General features: G+C 37.2%; 1 long non-coding RNA gene across 1 annotated transcript in view; it reads right to left on the bottom strand.

The window, feature by feature from the left end:
* LOC133105407 (uncharacterized) overlaps positions 1-23793 on the bottom strand; it is a 228813-nt gene that overhangs the window by 130148 nt on the left and 74872 nt on the right. The window lies entirely within an intron of this gene.

Here is a 23793-nt window from a genome sequence, read left to right as displayed (position 1 = left end):
TTACTCAAAAAAATTAAATCGATAAAAATGAGGAAATAAATCCTAAAACCAGATGCAAACAGACTCAAATAGACTCAGTTATAAGTGAATCATATAACCACACTCTGGGGTCAGTGGGCACTAAGCCAAAATCTTTGGAATTCGGTACTTTGATTATACATACTCAGTCAAAGGTAAAAGAACAGGAACAGCAAACAAACAAATCCTGAACTCTTGTTAGCAGTTTTGCTTTGGTATGAGGAAAGCGATTCTGAAATTATTTTCAGTGTGTTGGATGACTGAGGAAGGAATGTACTGATGTTGCTGAGAATCAAGGTTTTCTCTATGCAAGAAGGAAGATACAAATATGAAATGAGACAAAGTATGGAAGAACCCTTTGGGGTTGAATTAGAATTGGAGGGAGTTCTCCCAGGTCCGTCCACTGAGCAGAACTAGATCGACAACATTCCAGGAGTACAGAGAGCAACTACTGCTCAGAGCTTGGTTTCTAAATGCTTCCGCCACTAAGAGGAATGAGGGGTCCTTGAAGAAATGGCTGTCTCCAGGTTTGGGAAACAGAAAATACAGGATGAACCTGGAACATCTTGTTTCACTAGAAAGTAAAAGAGTGCTCCAAGAAAGAATAACAAAAGATGAGGATGTATTAAGAAGACATAGAAATCATCTTGGAGCATCTCACACCAGCTGATTCTGGGAAAATTTTAGCATGAAAATAAATAAAACAGCAATGAAATATAGCCCATTGATTAAAATAAAAATCAAAGAAAGAAATAAAAACATGATAGATGATTGATAACAGATGACAAGAAAAAATTCTTTTTTATAGTCAGAAGGCCAACTAACAAATACACAAGAATGATGAAATTAGAAAATTATTGTTTTTTAGCCATATAGTAAAAATGAATCAGGAATGAATCATCAATAGATGCTAAATCTATTGATGCTTTTTATGTTTACATATAGTCTCAATATAGATTTCTGAAAATTATTTCACAAAAGAAAAAATATTAACTCTACACTAAAGAAAATGGATAACACTTCTCGCCATTAAGAGGCAAAATGTCATCACATGCCTCCTGATGTGATGCTCTAAGAAGGACACAACATCACTTATGTAGCTGTTTTGCCAAATAAGCTGGAATACCCAATCCAATCAAGAAACATCAGACAACTCAAATTGTGAAACAGCCTACATGATAACTGCCGTGATTCTTCAAAAATGTGAAAGACATAAAAGACAAAGAAAAGCTGAGAAACTGTTCCAGATTAAAGAAGACTAAAAAATATGAATACTAAATGCACTATATGATTTGGAGTGGGAGGAATGATATAAAAGACATCAGTGGAAAAATTCAAATAATTGGAATGTGGACTGCAGATTAACTAAAAACTTGTATCTACGTTAAATTTTCTGAATGTATAACTTTATCCTAACTATGTAAATGAATATCCTTGTTCTTAGAAAATACTGAGAAGTAATTTTCTGAGGTAATAAAATGAGGAAGGCTATAAAGATGCATGCAACCTGTATACCAATGGTTCAGAAAAAAATGACAAAAAGAGAGAGACAAAATTGTAAGTGAATCTGGAAAAATCTAAGTGGGATGAGGGTTCTTTGTGTATTCTTTCAACTCTGTTGTAAGAGTGAAATCATTCCGAAATGAAAAGGTAAAAACAAACAAAAAAAAAGAAAAACAGGGCTGGAAAACTTCTCTTTCTCTTTCAGAGAAAGAGAAGTAAAAACACATCCTGGAATATATATTGATAAAGTAGATAGCTTCAAGTATATATTGTTAAAACAAAACAAAACAGAAACCTAGAGGAAAACTCAGCCCAGGGCATGTAAGGAGGAAGCTTCTGCAGCTGCAGGAAACCTGAAGCCAAGACACAGGGGGAGGAGCTGGATCCCTGGGTACTTCCCAAACTGATTAATTAGGGAGCAGCTTGTGGACCAGTTGCGTTGTCAGCCCTTTCCCACAGCAAATTTGTCCTGGGCATTTAAGCTCAGATGAAGACAGTACATTTGAGCACTGGGGCCAGACTGGTAGAGGCAATGCCCCAGGTCGCTATTTGCTTTCAAAACATAGATCAGGCACTCTTCTAAGGACTTTACATATATTAAGAGTTACACTTAACAAAAATTTTATTAAGTGGGCTCTGTAGTTGTCAGTACAATTAAAATGAGGAAATTGAAGCACTGAGAATTCAAGTAGCTTACAAAATGGAAGTGGTTAGGGGAGTGGAGAAGGGTATTTTGATGTGTGATAACAACAGTGAAAAGCTACTGGGGAATTGCACGAATCTACTCAGACCTAATTTACAATAGTTACTAAATAAGTGCTTATTGAGCTAATAAATGTTATAGGAAGAAGTTGCAAGATATTTTAGTTATGATCCTGAATAGAGGCACAATAAAGGAAATTACAGCTTGTAGAAAGGAGTATGTTAAAGAATAATTTGGGCTCGGCTAGATTCCCATAGCATCCCTAGGGCCGTGTCATGCCCTTGAAGCTTGCCTAAGAAGAACTCAGATATTTTATGGTATCATCCAGCCTGTGTTCTGGAACATTCTGCCCCCAAACCACTGGTATCTTCCAAACCTGTAGCACCAAAACATTTCACTGAGATTCAGAAACCATGTGAGCCTCAGGGCATCTCTCTTTTGCTCTGATTAGCCACAGACCCATCTTAGTTTCCATTTCCAGCTTGGAAGACAAAACCTCAAAAATCACCTTGTTGTTTAAAAGCTTTTTTTTTTTAGAGGTAAAAAAGTAGGAAAAACTGGTCTTAAGAAAGAAAATCAGGAAAATAAAATAAACTATGACGAAGAATATGACAACACTCATCCTATTACAGTTTAAAAGTTTTCCTACAGAGAAGCAGGAGAAAGAATTTTGATTTACCAAATTGACCACATAGTAAGGCCAGCTCAGATTACTTTTGCATACATTAAAACTCAGTTCAAACTGCTTCTTTACCAGTAAGCTTCCCTTCTCTCTTAAATCAACATTGACCTCTTTGCATTGCCCTGTTACCACTTTGCTCATTTTTTATGCTAAGGTAGTTTTTTCTTACTTTTTAGTGTGTGTGTGTGTGTGTGTGTGTGTGTGTGTTATGAACTCCTGGAAACTAGGAAGTCTATCATCTTCGTCTGAGAATTTGCTGCTGTTCCTCTCATACCGCAAGCATGAAGCTATCCAGCCTCTAACACCATCCGCGGCACCTATAGGTATTCTATCAATGTATGATATAATGTACCCTGAGAAGAACTTTGAAATCTTGGTGCATCTCACACCAGAAAGTCATTAGAGTTGCTTCTGCACAGGAAGAGAAAGTCACATTTTCCTGTTTCATAGCTTTAAATTACGCATCATTGCCTACTTCCACAAATAAATGGAGCTGGTACCACTGAGAGATAAAAGAAGGAAGAAGAGGGGGAGGAGGAAGAGTGCAGCAATTGGAGAGTGTAAATGGACCTCCAGGAAGCTGTAGTGATGCTCAGGACATGTGTAGCCATGAGCTACTTCCTGGATCTCTTCCTGGAGTGTGTCCTAAGACTCAAAGATTTGACTTCAATATAAGCCAAACATATGACTGTAGAAGTCGAAGAGGTATCTAGCAGAGGAAAAAAAAACCAAGAAAAACATTTTGTAGGAGGTATATAAGTGCTAGAATGATGGTGAGGTAGAAGGAGAATAGCGATTTTTAGTCACAGAGATCTGGATCGCTTCAATGATCTCTGCTTCAAATTCTTGCTTTAAAATAGACTTTAAAATATTCATCTTTCATGAGTCTTGAGAGGGTGAAATGGATAAGATCTAAAAAAGGAACAATCACACTACTTCCCACTTAGTAGGTGTTCCAAAAATGCTACTTTCTTTCTCTATCTTCCTGCTAAGTCAGAGGTTCAACATTTGTCCAAGAGGTTGAGACACTGTTTCTTCAAAGGCCAAACTCTGTTTCTTAACTTTTCACGGTATTTTTATTAATGCACACCTGCCAGGAGCACCTTCTGCCATCAATGTTAAAAACACTAAAATTAATGAACAGTCTGGTGGGAATGTAAATTGGTGCAGCCACTGTGGAAAACAGTATGGAGGTGCCTCAGAAAACTAAAAATAGAATTATCATATGATCCAGCAATCCCACTCCTGGGCATCTATCCAGAGAAAACAATAATTAAAAAGATACATGTACCCCTATGTTCATAGCAGCACTATTCACAATAGCCAAGACATGGAAACAACCTAAATGTCCCTTGACAGATGAATGGATAAAGAAGATGTGGTATATATATACAATGGAATACTACTCAGCCATAAAAAATAATGAAATAATGCCATTTGTAGCAACATAGATGCAACTAGAGATTTTCATACTAAGTGATGTAAGTCAGAAAGAGAAAGACAAATACCATATGACATCACTTATATGTGGAATCTGAAATATGACAGAAGTGAACCTATCTATGAAACAGAAACAGAATCAGAGACATAGAGAACAGACTGGTGGTTTCCAAGAGGGAGGGATTGGGGGAGGGATGGAGTAAGAGGTTGGGGTTAGCAGATGTAAGCTTTTATGTATAGAATGGATAAACAACAAGGTCCTACTCTATAGTACAGAGAACTATATTCAATATCCTATGATAAACCATAATAGAATAGAATATTAAAAAAGAATGTATATATATATATATGTATAACTGAATCATTTTGCTGTACAGCAGAAATTAACACATTGTAAATCAACTATACTTCACTAAAAAATATTGATAAAAAAATTAATGAATAGTCACCTGACATACAACTTGTTTTTGTACACAGAGTTCTTCCTCTTAGCAATACTCACTTATCCATGGCATCCATTGCCACAAGAACCTTTCTGAGGGAGGGAAGGACTCGTAACTGCTCCCTCCATATTGGCAAGACGACTCTTAGCTTTTAGATCATTGATAAAAATCACTTTGGCTTTTCCCAGGAGGTCTCTCTATTTTAACCTCCTCTCAAGAAAGGTCTCTTGGGTTCATTTCTAGCCTCTTCAGAATGTAAACGATGTAAGCCACAAATTTTTCTTTAACATGTTTCCTAATATGCCATGTTGCCTGCTCAGCCCAGGATGTAATAACTCATTAAGAATTGCAGCTGGCAGTGCCACTAGGGGAAAATATAGCTACAGTCTCCTAATCCATACATGAGCCCACATTGGCACCTTTATCCCCCTCCAAGCCCTTAACAACCCATCTCCCACCTTCCTAATCAAATGTGCTATTCTTTGGCCACTGCAAGTATTTATATTTTATTAACCTAACTGTGAGTTTGCTGCATGGATTGCTAATGCTGTAATTCATTTTTTTTTTTTTTTTTGTATACCCAAGAGCCTTGAGCAGTGGAGATTTTATTTTTTTTTTTGCATTTCCAAAAGCAAATAAAATCACAATGAGCCAGATTTTCCTCCTATCTACTAACCCACTGGAAAACTCTTATGTGGGGAGCCCTGGATTTATAGCAGCATATTTATCCAACACACTCTAAAGAATGATACTTTCCATCAGAGATACATGAATATTTTGTGTTCCATGGCACATCAGTATATTTCAGAAACTTGCATTTAATGAGACTTGGGAGTTTGCCATCCTCAGGATCATATTTTCTACACTGCTATATACACCCACATATAAGAATAGATACATACACACACAGAGTGCAATGGTTGTATTTAAAAAGACATCCATCTCAGTAAGTGTCCCATTTCATCATCAGCTATGTGCTACATGCCCAGGTTTCCCTTTGCTTTATGAAACTTACACACATCAGAAATCTTATTTGGCATCGTGACTTTTTTCCATCCATGACACTGCCTGCAGCTTAGAGAAGTGGTTAGTGATGAGAGGAACAAGCCAGGCCAGCACTGCGGAGGCTGAGAATCAGTCATGAAGTCAGTTTTCGTTCCTGTGGCAGCTATTTCTATAAGAGGAGGTTGTTGGGTTGATCTTAAAACCAGGAAAACACAGCTCAAGCTCTGCTCAGGTACCCTAGTTGTTCAAGGAACGTTGAAGGATCGACTGATCCCTTTTTCTCAATTTTCTCATCTGTAGAATGGTGGTGATATTCACTGCACTACTGCTTTTGTCATGTATTTTTGTGAGGACCAAACGACAGGATATATCTGAAAATGTTTACAGACTGCAAAGTGCTTGACTAATATAAGTATCATTATGTTAAGTTAATGTACTATCTAAGCATTATATATATAATCACAAAACTATGATGTTTACTGTATCAAATTATATTAGTTACTATCATTGTTTATAGACTTTTTTCCTTACCACTATCGATCACTTTATAATTTTAGTAGATGAATGATAATATAGCTTTTATAATTTTTGTGCAGATAAATTAAAACTTGCAAGAACCAGTAACAGCCTATCACCAATGCTTGGGTCTAATAGATAGACTTAATTCCTTTGTCCTTCTGCTTATAGCACGTTGAACCCAGTAAAGAATTAAATCCCAATCTCTCCCCTTTATAGCCTTGATGGGGCTGCTGACTTGTCTGGGTTAAAGGGAGATAGACACCAAGATATATCATCAGAGAGACACTAAATTCTAGTCACTCAAAACTCTGTTTATTTTCTGTGAACTAGAGATATTCTTTTGCCCAGTCTTTGGGAAAATGGTTTCATGAAGTAAACTCAAAGGGATTTCCACCTCTGACCAATGCACCACAAGCATCAATTTCTTTCCTACCAGTGAAGGAGTAAATGCCATCATCCAAGCCTAAGATGTCACAAGATTCCTTTTTCCATTATTCACTGCCAAAAAGATGGAAAGGAAAATATGGAACTTCTATCTCTGAAGTAGAAATAAAAATTGATTTGGGGTCTTGTGATGTTTCAGAGTAAGTTAATGACTACCCATCACCATTCATTATAGCTTGAGTTTCATTAACCACTTCTAGGTAAGCTGAAAAGTTAATTTCTACAGAAAGAGAATCAGAGCATATCTGCTTAATAAGTTCAAGCCATAGATTCTAACGAAAGAAATTGCTCTTCTCAGATCCACAAAGGTAAAATAAATGTTTTACTCAGTCAAGCCAATGGTGTATGTAACCCAGAATTTTGTTTCTAATAATTTTAGGGAGATTTTCTGAGAATCTTAGGTTGGTAGAACTACCCACTGAGACAAGAAGGCCATTTGATTCCGAAGTTGTCAGAGTGAATAATTTAGGTCTTGGATGAGAGAGTTGCCAAAGAAAGGAATTGAAAGGAAATCTGAAGAATTTGTTGAGAGAGGGAAATGAGTTTAGATCAAAACCCTTTGGGTAGAGCTTCAAGATGGCGGAGGAGTGAGAATGGAGATCACCTTCCTCCCCACAAATACATCAGAAATACATCTACATGTGGAACAACTCCTACAGAACACCTACTGAACGCTGGCAGAAGACCTCAGACCTCCCAAAAGGCAAGAAACTCCCCCACGTACTTGGGTAGGGCAAAAGAAAAAAGAAAAAACAGAGACAAAAGAATAGGGACGGGACCTGCGCCAGTGGGAGGGAGCTGGGAAGGAGGAAAGGTGTCCACACACTAGGAAGCCCCTTCGCGGGCGGAGACTGTGGGTAGCAGAGGGGGGAAGCTTCAGAGCCACGGAGGAGAGCGCAGCCACAGGGGCGCGGAGGGCAAAGCGGAGAGATTCCCGCACAGAGGCTCGGCGCCGAGCAGCACTCACCAGCCCGAGAGGCTTGTCTGCTCAGCTGCCGGGGCGGGCGGGGGCTGGGAGCTGAGGCTCGGGCTTCGGTCGGATCGCAGGGAGAGGACTGGGGTTGGCGGCGTGAACACAGCCTGAAGGGGCTAGTGCACCACGGCTAGCCGGGAGGGAGTCCGGGAAAAGGTCTGCAGCTGCCGAAGAGGCAAGAGACTTTTTCTTGCCTCTTTGTTTCCTGGTGCGCAAGGAGAGGGGATTCAGAGCGCCGCCTAAACGAGCTCCAGAGACGGGCGCGAGCCGCGGCGATCAGCGCGGACCCCAGAGATGGGCATGGGACGCTAAGGCTGCTGCTGCCGCCACCAAGAAGCCTGTGTGCGAGCACAGGTCACTCTCCACACCGCCCCTCCCGGGAGCCTGTGCAGCCGCCACCACCAGGCTCCCGTGATCCTGGGACAACTTCCCCGGGAGAACGCACGGCGCGCCTCAGGCTGCTGCAACGTCACGCCGGCCTCTGCCGCTGCAGGCTCGCCCTGCCTCCTCCGTACCCCCCGGCCTGAGTGAGCCAGAGCCCCCGAATCAGCTGCTCCTTTAACCCCGTCCTGTCTGAGCGAAGAACAGACGCCCTCAGGCGACCTACACGCAGAGGTGGGTCCAAATCCAAAGCTGAACCCCAGGAGCTGTGCGCACAAAGAAGAGAAAGGGAAATCTCTCCCAGCAGCCTCAGGAGCAGCGGATTAAATCTCCACAATCAACTTGATGTACCCTGCATCTGTGGAATACTTGAACAGACAACGAATCACCCCAAATGGAGGAGGTGGACTTTGGCAGCAATGATATGTATATTTTTTTCCCTTTTTCCCTTTTTGTGAGTGCGTATGTGTACGCTTCTGTGTGTGATTTTGTCTGCATAGCTTTGCTTTTACCATTTGTCCTAGGGTTCTGTCTGTCTGTTTTGTTGGGTTTTTTTTTAGTATAGTTTTCAGCACTTGTCATCATTGGTGGATTTGTTTTTTGCTTTGATTGTTCTCTTCTATTTTTTTAATTACTTGAAAAAGTTTTTTTAATAATTATTTTTTGTTTTATATTTTAATAACTTTTTAATTTAATTTAATTTAATTTTATCTTTTTCTTTCATTCTTTTTTTCTCCCTTTTATTCTGAGCCGTGTGGATGACAGGCTCTTGGTGCTCCAGCCAGGCATCAGGGCTGTGCCTCTGAGGTGGGAGAGCCAAGTTCAGGACATTGGTCCACCAGAGACCTCCCAGCTCCACGTAATATCAAACGGTGAAAATCTCCCAGAAATCTCCATCTCAATTCCAAGACCCAGCTCCACTCAATGATCAGCAAGCTACAGTGCTGGACACCCTATGCCAAACTAGCGAGACAGGAACACAACCCCACCTATTAGCAGAGAGCCTGCCTAAAATCATAATAAGGTCACAGACATCCCCCAAAACACCACCAGACCTGGACCTGCCCACCAGAAAGACAAGATCCAGACTCATCCACCAGAACACAGGCATTAGTCCCCTCCACCAGGAAGCCTACACAACCCACTGAACCAAACTTAGCCACTGGGGGTAGACACAAAAAACAACGGGAACTATGAACCTGCAGCCTGCGAAAAGGAGAGGCCAAACACAGTAAGTTAAGCAAAATGAGAAGACAGAAACACACAGCAGATGAAGGAGCAAGGTAAAAACCCACCAGACCTAACAAATGAAGAGGACACAGGCAGTCTACCTGAAAAATAATTCAGAATAATGATAGTAAAGATGATCCAAAATTTTGGAAATAGAATGGAGAAAATACAAGAAACGTTTAACAAGGACCTAGAAGAACTAAAGAGCAAACAAACAATCATGAACAACACAATAAATGAAATTTAAAATTCTCTAGAAGGGATCAATAGCAGAAAAACTGAGTCAAAAGATGGATAAGTGACCTGGAAGATAAAATAGTGGAAATAACTACTGCAGAGCAGAATAAAGAAAAAAGAATGAAAAGAATTGAGGACAGTCTCAGAGACCTCTGGGACACTATTAAACGCACCAACAGTCGAATTATAGGGGTCCCAGAAGAAGAGGAGAAAAAGAAAAGGACTGAGAAAATATTTGAAGAAATTATAGTTGAAAACTTCCATAATACGGGAAAGTAAATAGCCAATCAAGTCCAGGAAAGGCAGAGAGTCCCATACAGGATAAATCGAAGGAGAAACATGCCAAGACACATATTAATCAAACCACCCCCCAAAAATATACAAAGAAAAAATATTAAAAGCAGCAAGGGTAAAGCAACAGATAATATACAAGGGAATTCTCATAAGGTTAACAGCTGATCTTTCAGCAGAAACTCTGCAAGCCAGAAGGGTGTAGCGGGACATATTTAAAGGGATGAAAGGGAAAAACCTACAACCAAGATTACTCTACCCAGCAAGGATCTCATTCAGATTCGATGGAGAAATTAAAACCTTTACAGACAAGCAAAAGCTAAGAGAATTCAGCACCACCAAACCAGCTTTACAACAAATGCTAAAGGAACTTCTCTAGGCAGGAAACACAAGAGAAGGAAAACACCTACAATAACAAACCCAAAAAAATTAAGAAAATGGTCATAGGAACATACATATCGATAATTACTTTAAATGTAAATGGATTAAATGCTCCAACCAAAAGACGTAGACTGGCTGAATGGATACAAAAACAAGACCCATATATATGCTGTCAACAAGAGACCCACTTCAGACCTAGAGACACATATAGACTGAAAGTGAGGGGATGGAAAAAGATATTCCATGCAAGTGGAAATCAAAAGAAAGCTGGAGGAGCAATTCTCATATCAGACAAAATAGACTTTAAAACAAAGACTATTACAAGAGACAAAGAAGGACACTACATAATGATCAAGGGATCAATCCAAGAAGAAGATATAACAATTGTAAATATTTATGCACCCAACATAGGAGTACCTCAATACATAAGGCAAATACTAACAGCCATAAAAGGGGAAATCAACAGTAACACAATCATAGTGGGGGACTTTAACACCCCACTTTCACCAATGGACAGATCATCAAAATGAAAATAACTAAGGAAACACAAGCTTTAAATGATACATTAAACAAGATGGACTTAATTGATATTTATAGGACATTCCATCCAAAAGCAACAGAATACACTTTCTTCTAAAGTGCTCATGGAACATTCTCCAGGATAGATCATATCTTGGGTCACAAATCAAGCCTTGGTAAATTTAAGAAAATTTAAGTCGTATCATCTTTTCTGACCACAATGCTATGAGACTAGATATTAATTACAAGAAAAAACCTGTAAAAAATACAAACACATGGAGGCTAAACAATACACTACTTAATAACCAAGAGATCACTAAAGAAATCAAAGAGGAAATCAAAAAATTCCTAGAAACAAATGACAATGAAAACACAACTACCCAAAACCTATGGGACTCAGCAAAAGCAGTTCTAAGAGGGAAGTTTATAGCAATACAATCCTACCTTAATAAACAAGAAACATCTCAAATAAACAACCTAACCTTACACGTAAAGCAATTAGAGAAGGAAGAACAAAAAAACCCCAAAGTTAGCAGAAGGAAAGAAATTATAAATATCAGATCAAAAATAAATGAAAAAGAAATGAAGGAAATGATAGCACAGATCAATAAAACTAAAAGCTGGTTGTTTGAGAAGATAAACATAATTGATAAACCATTAGCCAGACACATCAAGAAAAAAAGGGAGAAGACTCAAATCAATAGAATTAGAAATGAAAAAGGAGAAGTAACAACTGACACTGCAGAAATACAAAGGATCATGAGAGATTACTACAAGCAACTACATGCCAATACAATGGACAACCTGGAAGAAACGGAAAAATTCTCAGAAATGCACAACCTTCCGAGACTGAACCAGGAAGAAATAGAAAATATGAACAGACCAATCACAAGCACTGAAATTGAGACTGTGATTAAAAATCTTCCAACAAACAAAAGCCCAGGACCAGATGGTTTCACAGGCGAATTCTATCAAGCATTTAGAGAAGAGCTAACAGCTATCCTTCTCAAACTCTTCCATAATATAATAGAGGGAGGAACACTCCCAAACTCGTTCTACTAGGCCACCATCACCCTGATACCAAAACCAGACAAAGATGTCACAAAAAAAGAAAACTACAGACCAATATCACTGATGAACATAGATGCAAAAATCCTCAACAAAACACTAACGAACAGAATCCAACAGCACATTAAAAGGATCATACAGCATGATCAAGTGGGGTTTATCCCAGGAATGCAAGGATTGTTCAATATAGGCAAATCAATCAATGTGATACACCATATTAACAAATTGAAGGAGAAAAACCATATGATCATCTCAATAGATGCAGAAAAAGCTTTTGACAAAATTCAACACCCATTTATGAAAAAAACCCTCCAGAAAGTAGGCATAGAGGGAACTTACCTCAACATAATAAAGGCCATATATGACAAACCCACAGCCAAAATTGTCCTCAATGGTGAAAAACTGAAACCATTTCCTCTAAGATCAGGAACAAGACAAGGTTGTCCACTCTCCCCACTGTTATTCAACATAGTTTTGGAAGTTTTAGCCACTTCCAAAGTGGCTAAATGAGAGCAGAAAAAGAAATAAAAGGAATCCAAATTGGAAAAGAAGAAGTAAAGCTGTCACTGTTTGCAGATGACATGATACTATACATAGAGAATCCTAAAGATGCTACCAGAAAACTACTAGAGCTAATCAATGAATTTGGTAAAGTAGCAGGATACAAAATTAATGCACAGAAATCTCTTGCATTACTATACACTAATGATGAAAAATCTGAAAGTGAAATTAAGAAAATACTCCCATTTACCATTGCAACAAAAAGAATAAAATACCTAGGAATAAACCTACCTAAGGAGACAAAAGACCTGTATGCAGAAAATTATAAGACACTGATGAAAGAAATTAAAGATGATACAAATAGATGGAGAGATATACCATGTTCTTGGATTGGAAGAATCAACATTGTGAAAATGACTCTACTACCCAAAGCAATCTACAGATTCAATGCAATCCCTATCAAACTACCACTGGTATTTTTCACAGAACTAGAACAAAACATTTCACAATTTGTATGGAAACACAAAAGACCCCGAATAGCCAAAGCAATCTTGAGAACGAAAAATGGAGCTGGAGGAATCAGGCTCCCTGACTTCAGACTATACTACAAAGCTACAGTAATCAAGACAGTCTGGTACTGGCACAAAAACAGAAATATAGATCAATGGAACAGGATAGAAAGCCCGGAGATAAACCCACACACCTATGGTCACCTTATCTTTGATAAAGGAGGCAAGAATATACAATGCAGAAAAGAGAGCCTCTTCAATAAGTGGTGCTGGGAAAACTGGACAGCCACATGTAAAAGAATGAAATTAGAACACTCCCTAACACCATACACAAAAATAAACTCAAAATGGATTAAAGACCTAAATGTAAGGCCAGGCACTATCAAATTCTTAGAGGAAAACACAGGCAGAACACTCTAAGACATAAACGACAGCAAGATCCTTTTTGACCCACCTCCTAGAGGAATGGAAATAAAAACAAAAATAAACAAATGGGACCTAATGAAACTTAAAAGCTTTTGCACAGCAAAGGAAAGCATAAAGAAGATGAAAAGACAACCCTCAGAATGGGAGAAAATATTTGCAAATGAAGCAACTGACAAAGGATTAATCTTCAAAATTTACAGGCAGCTCATGCAGCTCAATATCAAAAAAACAAACAACCCAATCCAAAAATGGGCAGAAGACCTAAATAGACATTTCTCCAAAGAAGGTATACAGATTGCCAGCAAACACATGAAAGAATGCTCAACATCATTAATCACTAGAGAAATGCAAATCAAAAGTACAATGCGATATCATCTCACACGGGTCATAATGGCCATCATCAAAAAATCTACAAACAATAAATGCTGGAGAGGGTGTGGAGAAAAGGGAACCCTCCTACACCGTTGGTGGGAATGTAAATTGATACAGCCACTATGGAGAACAGTATGGAGGTTCCTTAAAAGACTAAAATAGAACTACCATAAAATAGAACTACCAGCAATCCCACTACTGGGCATATACCCTGAGAAAACCATAATTCAAAAAGAGTCATGTACCACAATGTTCATTGCAGCTCTATTTACAATAGCCAGGACATGGAAGCAACCTAAGTGTCCATCGACAGAAGAATGGATAAAGAAGATGTGGCACATATATACAATGGAATATTACTCAGCCATAAAAAGAAATGAAATTGAGTTATTTGTAGTGAGGTGGATGGACCTAGAGTCTGTCATACAGAGTGAAGTAAGTCAGAAAGTGAAAAACAAATACCGTATGCTAACACACATATATGGAATCTTAAAAAAAAAAAATGGTTATGAAGAACCTATGGGCAAGACGGGAATAAAGACGCAGACCTACTAGAGAATGGACTTGAGGACACGGGGAGGGGGAAGGGTAAGCTGGGACAAAGTGAGAGAGTGGTAGTGTATATATGGACATATATACACTACCAAATGTAAAATAGATAGCTAGTGGGAAGCAGTCACATAGCACAGGGAGATCAGCTTGGTGCTTTGTGACCAGCTAGAAGGGTGGGATAGGGAGGGTGGGAGGGAGGGAGACACAAGAGGGAAGAGATATGGGGATACATGTATATGTATAATTGATTCACTTTGTTATAAGGCAGAAACTAACACACCATTGTAAAGCAATTATACTCCAATAAAAATGTTAAAAAAACAAAACAAAAAAAACCCTTAAGTGTTAAGACATGGAAGAAAATATGGAAAGAGAGCAAACAAGGAAAGAATCAAAGTAATGATTTTATTATGTAGAATTCTGTTGAATTAGCCTGTAGGTTAATTTAGGATAGAATTTTACCTATTCACCCCAACCTGCCATCTGGCTGCATCTACTGTTTTAGTGAAGAGAGTAAAGCTGGTTTCCAAACAGTCATAGTTTCTTCTTATCTTGCCCAGCCTGGATCTTCACAATGAGTGAATCTTCAATCTTACCATGTTCTTATGGATGACGGGTACTTTTTATTTATCTCATTATTCCTGGGAATAATGGAGTCTCCACATAATAATAATATGGGAACAAACAGTATAGTTAATATTTATGGACTAAGTTACCTTTTACAAACTACTCTTCCCAACTGTTATCTTATTTAATCTTGAGGCCTGTGAGAGGTACTTCAATCTCTGTCTTAAAGGGGAGGAAGTAGAGACTCAGAAATAAAAAAGAATAAAAAATAAGAACTTAGTCATATAGCTAAGAATAGAGAGAAATTAAATTCATGTCCACTGATCATAACTCTTGTTCTTTTGAGTACTAAACAAGTGTTAGGGTACAGATGGAGGGGCAGGGAGAGAGCTAAATAACGTAGCATTTTATACCTGTAGTGACCCTCATCTTTGCAAACCCATATCCTACCTATCCTTAGTGCCCTCTGCTGTATTATGCCACCTGTGATAACCTCAGATAGCCGTGATATCTGCTTCCTCTAAATTCCCATGCACTTCCCTAGAGCCTTAGTGGACCTTTTATATCATCATTATCACAAACTACTTTCAAATAGTAATAGTTCACATTTATCTATCACTTATTATGAACCAGACACAGTCCTAAGTGCTACATACTGTGATAGGCTAAATAATGGCTCCTAAATATAGCCACATTCTAATACCCAGACCTGTGAATGTTACCTTATGTGGTGAAGGGACCTGACAGATATGATTAAGTTAAGGATCTTGAGATTGGGAGATTATCCTGGCTTATTGAGCGAGCACTACATGTAGTTACAAGTGTCCTTATAAGAGGGAGGAATGGGGAGATTTAACACAGAGGGACAGAAGGCAATGTGAAGGCTGAAGCAACGTGCTAAGCTACTGGCTTTGAAGGTGGAGAAAGTGGCCTTGAGCCAAGGAATGCAAGGAATGTAGTTCTACAAGCTGGAGGTACTAGGAAACTGATTCTCCTCTAGGGCCTCCAGAGGAAGCACCGCCCTGCCAATACCTTGATTTCAGCCCAGTGGTATTGACGTCTAACTTCTAATCTCCATAACCATGAGAGAGTAAATGTGTACTGTTTTAGTCTCTCAGGTGGTGGAAATTTGTTACAGCTGCCATAAAGCATTCTTATGTACACATTAATTTTATCCTCATCACAACTCTGTGAGGTAAGTATTATCATTATTTCCATTTTACAGATGAGAAAACTGAGGCATTGGGAAATTAATAAAATTGTTCAAGGTTATACAACCAGCTAGTACAGGAGATGGAATGTAAACCCCAGATAATCTGGCTCCAGAATCAATGCTTGTAACTACTATTCACGATACGAAATGTTTGATAAATTGTGAGTTCTGTCTATGAAAGTGTTAATCATCTATTTTATCTCCTACTCTTGCAGTACTTAAGATAGCACTTCAGGTACTATGCTCTGAATGGTTGTGTCTGCCCAAATATCATATGCTGCAATCCTAACCCCTCAAAATGATCGTATTAGGAGGTGGGGCCGTGGGAGGTGCATAAATCATGAGGGTAGAGCCCTCTTGAGCTCTTTATAAAAGAGGCTCCATCATCAGAATATTGGATGTAATAGTGAAAACCTGGAAACAATTTGAACATCTGTCAACAGAGGACTGGTTAAATAAAATATTGTACCTTTACACACTAAAAAAAAAAAAAAGAGGCTCCAGAGAGCTCCCTTGCCTCTTCTGGCATGTGAAGATACAAGAAGTCTAGGACCCAGAAGAGAGCTCTCATCTGACAATGCTGACACCCTGATCTCAGACTTTTATCCTCCAGAACCATGACCAATACATTTCTGCTGTTTATAAGGCACCTAATCTGCAGTTTTGGTTATGGCAGCCTGAACAAACCAAGACATCCTACACATTAAATAAATCCTTTATGAACATTGTTTTAAGTTTTTTACCACCATAAAATGTTATGTATTCTAGCTCATTATACAATATTTGAAAAATACAGAAAGAAAAAACACCCATGATTCCCAATACCCATGACCCAGAAATAAGCATGTTTAGTACTCAGGTATATAACCATGTGTACTTTTTTATGCTTACAGTTTTGTTATTTTTGCATAGTTGCAGCCTTAACACAATGTAAAATAGTATATCTTCCTATATGTACTTAACAATTTGACATCCTTCTCTATATTTAATAATAAAATCTTTAATCATTACACTATATATTTCTCCTTAGAATATCAGGATTTTTTTCTTTTTTATTATTTTTGATTATAAAATTATATAGGTAAAAATAAGTATAGAATTGCAATGAGAAATCGCTCATCTCTTAACCTTCCTGCTTCTTAGCGTAAGTTCCCAGATAGCGATGGATGGATAGAGACAGAAGGTAGATAGATAGATAGACAGATAGATAGATAGATAGATAATATATAGAGATTGATAGATGAGAGAGATAGATGAGAAAGAGAGAGAAAGATTGAGAGACAGAGACAGAGAGACAGAGAAAAAGCACAAATCTTGGATCTTGCTCTATGTATTGACTCACAATTTGCTTTTTAACCCAATAGCCCATCATGGATATTCTTACGTGTTTGTAGGTAAAACTGAGCTTATTCTATTCAATGACTGTACAATAATCCTCAATATGGTTGTATCATAATTGATGTACTGATGGACATTTAAGTTCTCTACAGCATTTTGATGTTCCAAGACTGCAATAAACATCCTTGTCAACACTGAGTTTTTCTGTATGAGAGTTAACTTAAAAGTAGAATTTGCTGGTCAGCAGTTTTACATATTTTTTATTTGATTGATACTGACAAGTTGCTCTCTGAAAATGTGGTACCAATTTACACTGCAATCTGTTGTATAATATATGAGAGTACCATATTCCCTGTAGCCTTAAGAACAATATAAACTATGCTGTTTGTTGGTCCTTGAAAATACGATAGTTTAAAAAATAGTACTCTATGATTTTATTTTCTTTCATTGAACAATACACACTTTGGGCATCTTTTCATACATGTATTCTTCTTTTGATTTTTATTATTTTTGGTAAATTGTTGTTCAAATCTTTTGACCGTTCTCCTATTGTTTTATATTCACCATTTTAAATCATAATATAACATCCCAAATAGTGTATATACTATTGAATTTTATCATTTTCTAGTATTGACAAAAATTATGGGATAAGCAACTTTGTGCAAAAAACTTTTGTACTATTACAGATTATATACTTAGAATACACATTTAATCTAATTTTTGAGTTAAAAAAGGTATACATTTTTAAAGTTCTTGATGTTTTCCAATTAATCTTCCAGCAAAGAAGCAACACATAATACTGTCCATTTCATGGAAGACCAGAAAAAATAGTATTACTTTTTCAAAACTTTTGCTAATTAAGCAAGGGAAAATGTATCTCATTTTTAGAAAAAGCATATTTAACTAATTATACTGTGGTTGAATTATTTTCTATTTGTTTACCTCTTTTTTCCTCTTGTAAATTACACTTTAGGATTCTTTACTCATTTTCCACTGAATTCTTTTACTGTTACAAAGATTCCCACTGTTTAGTGGTCCTGTATCTTTTTTGTTTTAAAGACCTAAGTGTAAGGCCAGACACTATAAAACTCTTAGAGGAAAACATAGGCGGAACACTCCATGACATAAATCACAGAAAGATCCTTTTTGACCCACCTCCTAGCGAAATGGAAATAAAAAAAATAAACAAAAGGGGCCTAATGAAACTTAAAAGCTTTTGCACAGCAAAGGAAACCATAAACAAGACGAAAAGACAACCCTCAGAATGGGAGAAAATATTTACAAATGAAGCAACTGACAAAGGATTAATCTCCAAAATTTACAAGCAGCTCATGCAGCTCAGTATCAAAGAAACAAACAACCCAATCCAAAAATGGGCCGAAGACCTAAATAGACATTTCTCCAAAGAAGATATACAGATAGCCAACAAACACGTGAAAGAATACTTAACATCGCTAATCATTAGAGAAATGCAAATCAAAACTACAATGAGGTGTCACCTCACACCAGTCATAATGGCCATCATCAAAAAATCTACAAACAATAAATGCTGGAGAGGGTGTGGAGAAAAGGGAACCCTTTTGCACTGTTGGTGGGAATGTAAATTGATACAGCCACAATGGAGAACAGTATGGTGGTTCCTTATAAAACTAAAACTAGAACTACCAGAAGACCCAGCAATCCCACTACTGGGCATATACCCTGAGAAAACCATAATTCAAAAAGAGTCATGTACCACAATGTTCACTGCAGCACTATTTACAATAGCCAGGGCATGGAAGCAACCTAAGTGTCCATCGACAGAAGAATGGATAAAGAAGATGTGGCACATATATAAAATGGACTATTACTCAGCCATAAAAAGAAACGAAATTGAGTTATTTGTAGTGAGGTGGATGGAACTAGAGTCTGTCATACAGAGTGAAGTAAGTCAGAAAGAGAAAAACAAATACCGCATGCTAACACATATATATGGAATCTAAAAAAAAAAAAAAAAAAAAAAATGGTTATGAAGAACCTCGGGGCAGGACAGGAATAAAGACACAGATGTAGAGAATGGATTTGAGGACACGGGGTGGGGGGAAGGGTAAGCTGGGACGAAGTGAGAGAGTTGCATGGACTAATACATACTACCAAATGTAAAATAGATAGCTAGTGGGAAGCAGCCGCATAGCACAGGGAGATCAGCTCAGTGCTTTGTGACCACCTAGAGGGGTGGGATAGGGATCCAAGAGGGAGGGAGGAGATATGGGGATATATGTACATGAGGGAGGAGATATGGGGATATATGTACATGTATAGCTGATTCACTTTGTTATAAAGCAGAAACTAACACACCCTTGTAAAGCAATTATACTCCAATAAAGACGTTAAAAAAAAAAAAAAAAAGAAAGAGCAGTTATTCCTGATTCCTGATATAATTTGCTTTAAGAAGCTTCACACAATGCTTACCAGACTCTTTCTTTCTGGCTTTTCCTTACATTACAACATGCATAGGTAATCTACATTTTACTATTAATGGAGTTGGTTCCTTTAAGAGGGATTTAGTAAATAGCCAAGGTGTTCAAAATTAGTTATTTGGAACACAAAAAATATCAAAAGCTTGTTTGCAAATCTCTAGCTCTTCAGAATTACTAGCTCTGAAGAGGCTACATCAGATAATCAGCTAAAGAAAATTCCCGAAGTTTTCCATCCTTTATTCCAATTTCTTTTAAGGATTGTTTAAGATCAAAATGACTTTATCAGAGCTTTGCCCTCTGACATCTATTGTTCTTAATACATTTATGGTCTTTATAACATTAACTCTTTGTTTCTCCTATTGTCTGGGAACATTTAGCCAGCAATTATTTGCTCTGTACTTTTTTTCTTAGCATCTAAATATCTTTAATGTTTACCTAGTAAACTTTACTTATTGTCTTTTTTTATTTTCTTCCCCCAGCTTTTAAACCAAAGAAATTCTCTGCATATAAACGTCCATGTGCTTGCTTTTTTTTCTCAGCTGTTTATTATTTGTTTGTTTTTTCTTTTTATGTTTAACCCTTAAAACCATATAAATTTGTTTTGGCATATGTTGTTATGTGAGTCTACATTTATTTATTTTCCCAAAGACCAGTCACTCTATTATTAGCATTTATTGAATATTTTTTACTTATTGATCAAATTTGTTTATGCTGAATTATTATTAAACTACAGTCTGTTTCAGAGTTAGCCATGCCTCTGGTTGTAATGATTTTTTTTATATCAGTATCCTATTATTTTAATTATCAGAGCTATTAACATATTTTAATATTTATTAGAACTCTCCTCCCTCCTTAGGTTTCTTTTTCCAAATCTTATTTTCTATTTTTAACTATTCAGTAAACTCTTTATGAAGGGATGAAAAGAGGAATGGATAAAGCACGGCAGTAAAAAAATCAAGCCATATAATGGCACTTTCACCTACAAGGTAGCCGCAGTGGAGGAGAGGGCCAACCTTCCCTGAAACCATTGAACAGTAACCCAAAGGCAACAGAGCATCTATGTCAATCACTTTATGACTGCAACTCTTGCAGATGAAGCCTGAGACTGACATATATAATTAAAGACTTGCTCATAAACCGTATAAGCTGGAGTCAAGATATACAGTGATACAATTACAAAGGGAAAAACCGTATCTCAAGGCCCACTTTGCTTAGTTCCACAAGACACTGACTTGTACAGTAACTTGTATGCCTTTGTTAATATTGAAACCGAGAAGGACCCTGTGGGGTTCCTGGGCATGAAAGCCTTTTTGTCCCCCATTTCTTGTAGGCAAGACTCCAGCCTCCCTTGACCTTCCTTGAGTTCCAAAGGGCAGATTCGAACAGTTGCTAATCCAGGGAGGAGCAGTCAAGAAACTACCTGAGACAAGATTAAAGGGACCAGAGAAGCTCATCAAGATTAGGAGACCAACCATTAGATGAGATTAAAGGATTGCAAACCCTGCTCACACCTGATCCTTATCAGCAACCCCACACCTGAACTATTGCCATAAAACCGCTCATGGAATCCTCCCAGGTTGGGACGCATAGTTTTTGAGGGCAGGAGCCTGCTGTATCCCTCTTTGCCTGGCAAAGCAATAAAGCTATTCTTTTCTACTTCACCCAGAACTCTGCCTCTGAGATTTGATTTGGCATCCGTGCAGAGAGGCTGAGCTTTTGGCCTCAATATGAATCTGAAGTAATGGAAAATGTCAGATAAAATTGCTAAACAAACAAATTCCAGCTAATGGCAACTTTTTCACACGATAAGTATGTCTATCATCTAATCATTAAAGAAACTACAAAACACATTGTCATAAAAAACAATTACAGGAACTTGTTCCTGGGATCTATTCGACTTGCAGAGTGTATGGAGGAAATAGACATTTCTTTGCAAATTTACAACACTTAAATAAGGTTTTCTTATTGAATTTGGAGTAATGTTTTTCAAATTAAAAAAATGTGAAATTCTCAAGAACTATAACAATTTAGGTATTTGAACTAAAGTTATAACTGTCACCGGGGCATAATATGTAAATAAAAAGAGCAGATGTAAGCCACTATTAAAAGAGCATACACAAATTGCAAAGATGACATTTTCTTGAAGCAAAAATACTTTGTGATCTGGCCCTGTGATCCCAATTCCATTCATTTGCAGCAGAGTAATGGGAAACCCTGGATATTTCTCCCTCATACAGAAACTGAGTTTACATTATGTGTTTCATTAGCCCCACAGCATACCCACTAAAATTAACGATGAATCATGTAATTTTCAAAGGTTTTTAATTATTGAAAAAACACACAAACTCATAAATGTATAAACACAAGAATCTAGTGAGTAAAACACAGAAAATACTTAGAATTGAGTGACCTGGGTGTGAGTTACAGTTTCCCGTTTTTTTAATCTGTAAAATCTTGGACAAGGAATTTAAATTTACAGAATCAAGTTTCTCCATCTGTAAAAAGTGATAATAATAGCAATGATCATTCAGCATGACACCACTGGAGTTTCTGAGCATTAAATGATCCCCAAAAGGGTGTTTGGTAAAGTGTAAGCACTATATTAAAATAAGCTCTTATTAGAAACATCACAACAATAATTACTATAACTATTAAAAATGATTTCCTTAAATTGGATTCATTTATATTGAGAGGTATATTTTTCAGTTCTATTTATTTTCCTTTCATGTGTATATAATTTATTTTCCCAACTTTTTTTGAATGATCTAAAACTTACAATAAATTTGAAAGAATAGGACAATGAATACTCATGTACCCTTCACCAATATTGTGAGATTCACGAATTGTTAACATTTTCCCACATATTCTTCATCTATCCCTCTCTACCTGCATGAGGGTTTGTATTCATTTATAAATTTGTGAAAGTAAGTTGTAGATATTATTCCATTTCTCCCCTAAATATATCTCCAAGGAACAAAGGTATTTTCTTACGTTACCAAAATACTATAATTACAACCAGATGTCTAACATTGATACAATGATATTCAATAGGCAATTTATATTCAAATGTTTCTATCTAGAGTCTAATATTATAAATGATTATAAATGACCCTTTGGTATTCTTTAGTTTCGTTTAATCTAGAATACCCGTCTCTTTTTTTTTCTTTCACATAATTAACATTTTTAAAGAGACAAGCCATGTGTGTTGTGTCCACATGTAGACTTGTCTGATGTTCCATTGTTTAGATTTTAAGCATTTTCAGCAAGGATGCTTCCCAAAGTATTTCATCAGAAGGAACACAATGGCATTTTGCCCATTATTAGTAATATGTAGTTTTATCCCTCAGTTAATTTAGTATCTACCAGATCTCTTCATTGTAAAAGAAGCTTTTTCTCATCATAATTAATAATTTGGGGGGGGGCATTTATTTGAGGTTGTGTGAATATTCTTTTCCCCAACATACATTCAGTAGTGTAAGTTTGATTTTGGTTTTTATTTGTAGTATGAGCATACAAACAGGTAAATTCAATACTTGGATTTCTGATAAGTCAAAATTATTTTGATATTTTAAATTATCCCATGAAAATTTATTATGAATTAATAAAAGGTCCAAAATGCTTAAATAATTTGAAAGTGCTTTTTTTTTTTAATATTTATTTATTTATTTGGTGGTGCCGGGTCTTAGTTGTGGCAACGTGGGATCTTCGTTGCGGCATGAGGGATCTTTAGTTGAGGTATGCAGGATCTAGTTCTCTGACCAGGGATTGAACCCGGGACCCCTGCATTGGGAGCATGGAGTCTTAACCACTGCACCACCAGGGAAGTCCCTGAAGGTGCTTTTAAATGTTTTATGAACATATATTCATTTTTAAATGAAAAAAATAATGACTTGACCTCCATTATGACCTGGGGCACACAGGGGCATGGAGGCCAGGTTAGAAACAGATATAGTTCATTTTTGTATCACTGGAAATGAGGAGAAATTCAAAAACATGTCTTTGTTTTCACTTACTGAATA

This window comes from Eubalaena glacialis, chromosome 14 (genome assembly GCF_028564815.1).
Source record: "Eubalaena glacialis isolate mEubGla1 chromosome 14, mEubGla1.1.hap2.+ XY, whole genome shotgun sequence".
Classification (NCBI taxonomy): domain Eukaryota; kingdom Metazoa; phylum Chordata; class Mammalia; order Artiodactyla; family Balaenidae; genus Eubalaena; species Eubalaena glacialis.
The sequence above is the reverse complement of the archived record's forward strand: the minus strand, read 5'-3'. Positions and strand labels throughout refer to the sequence as shown.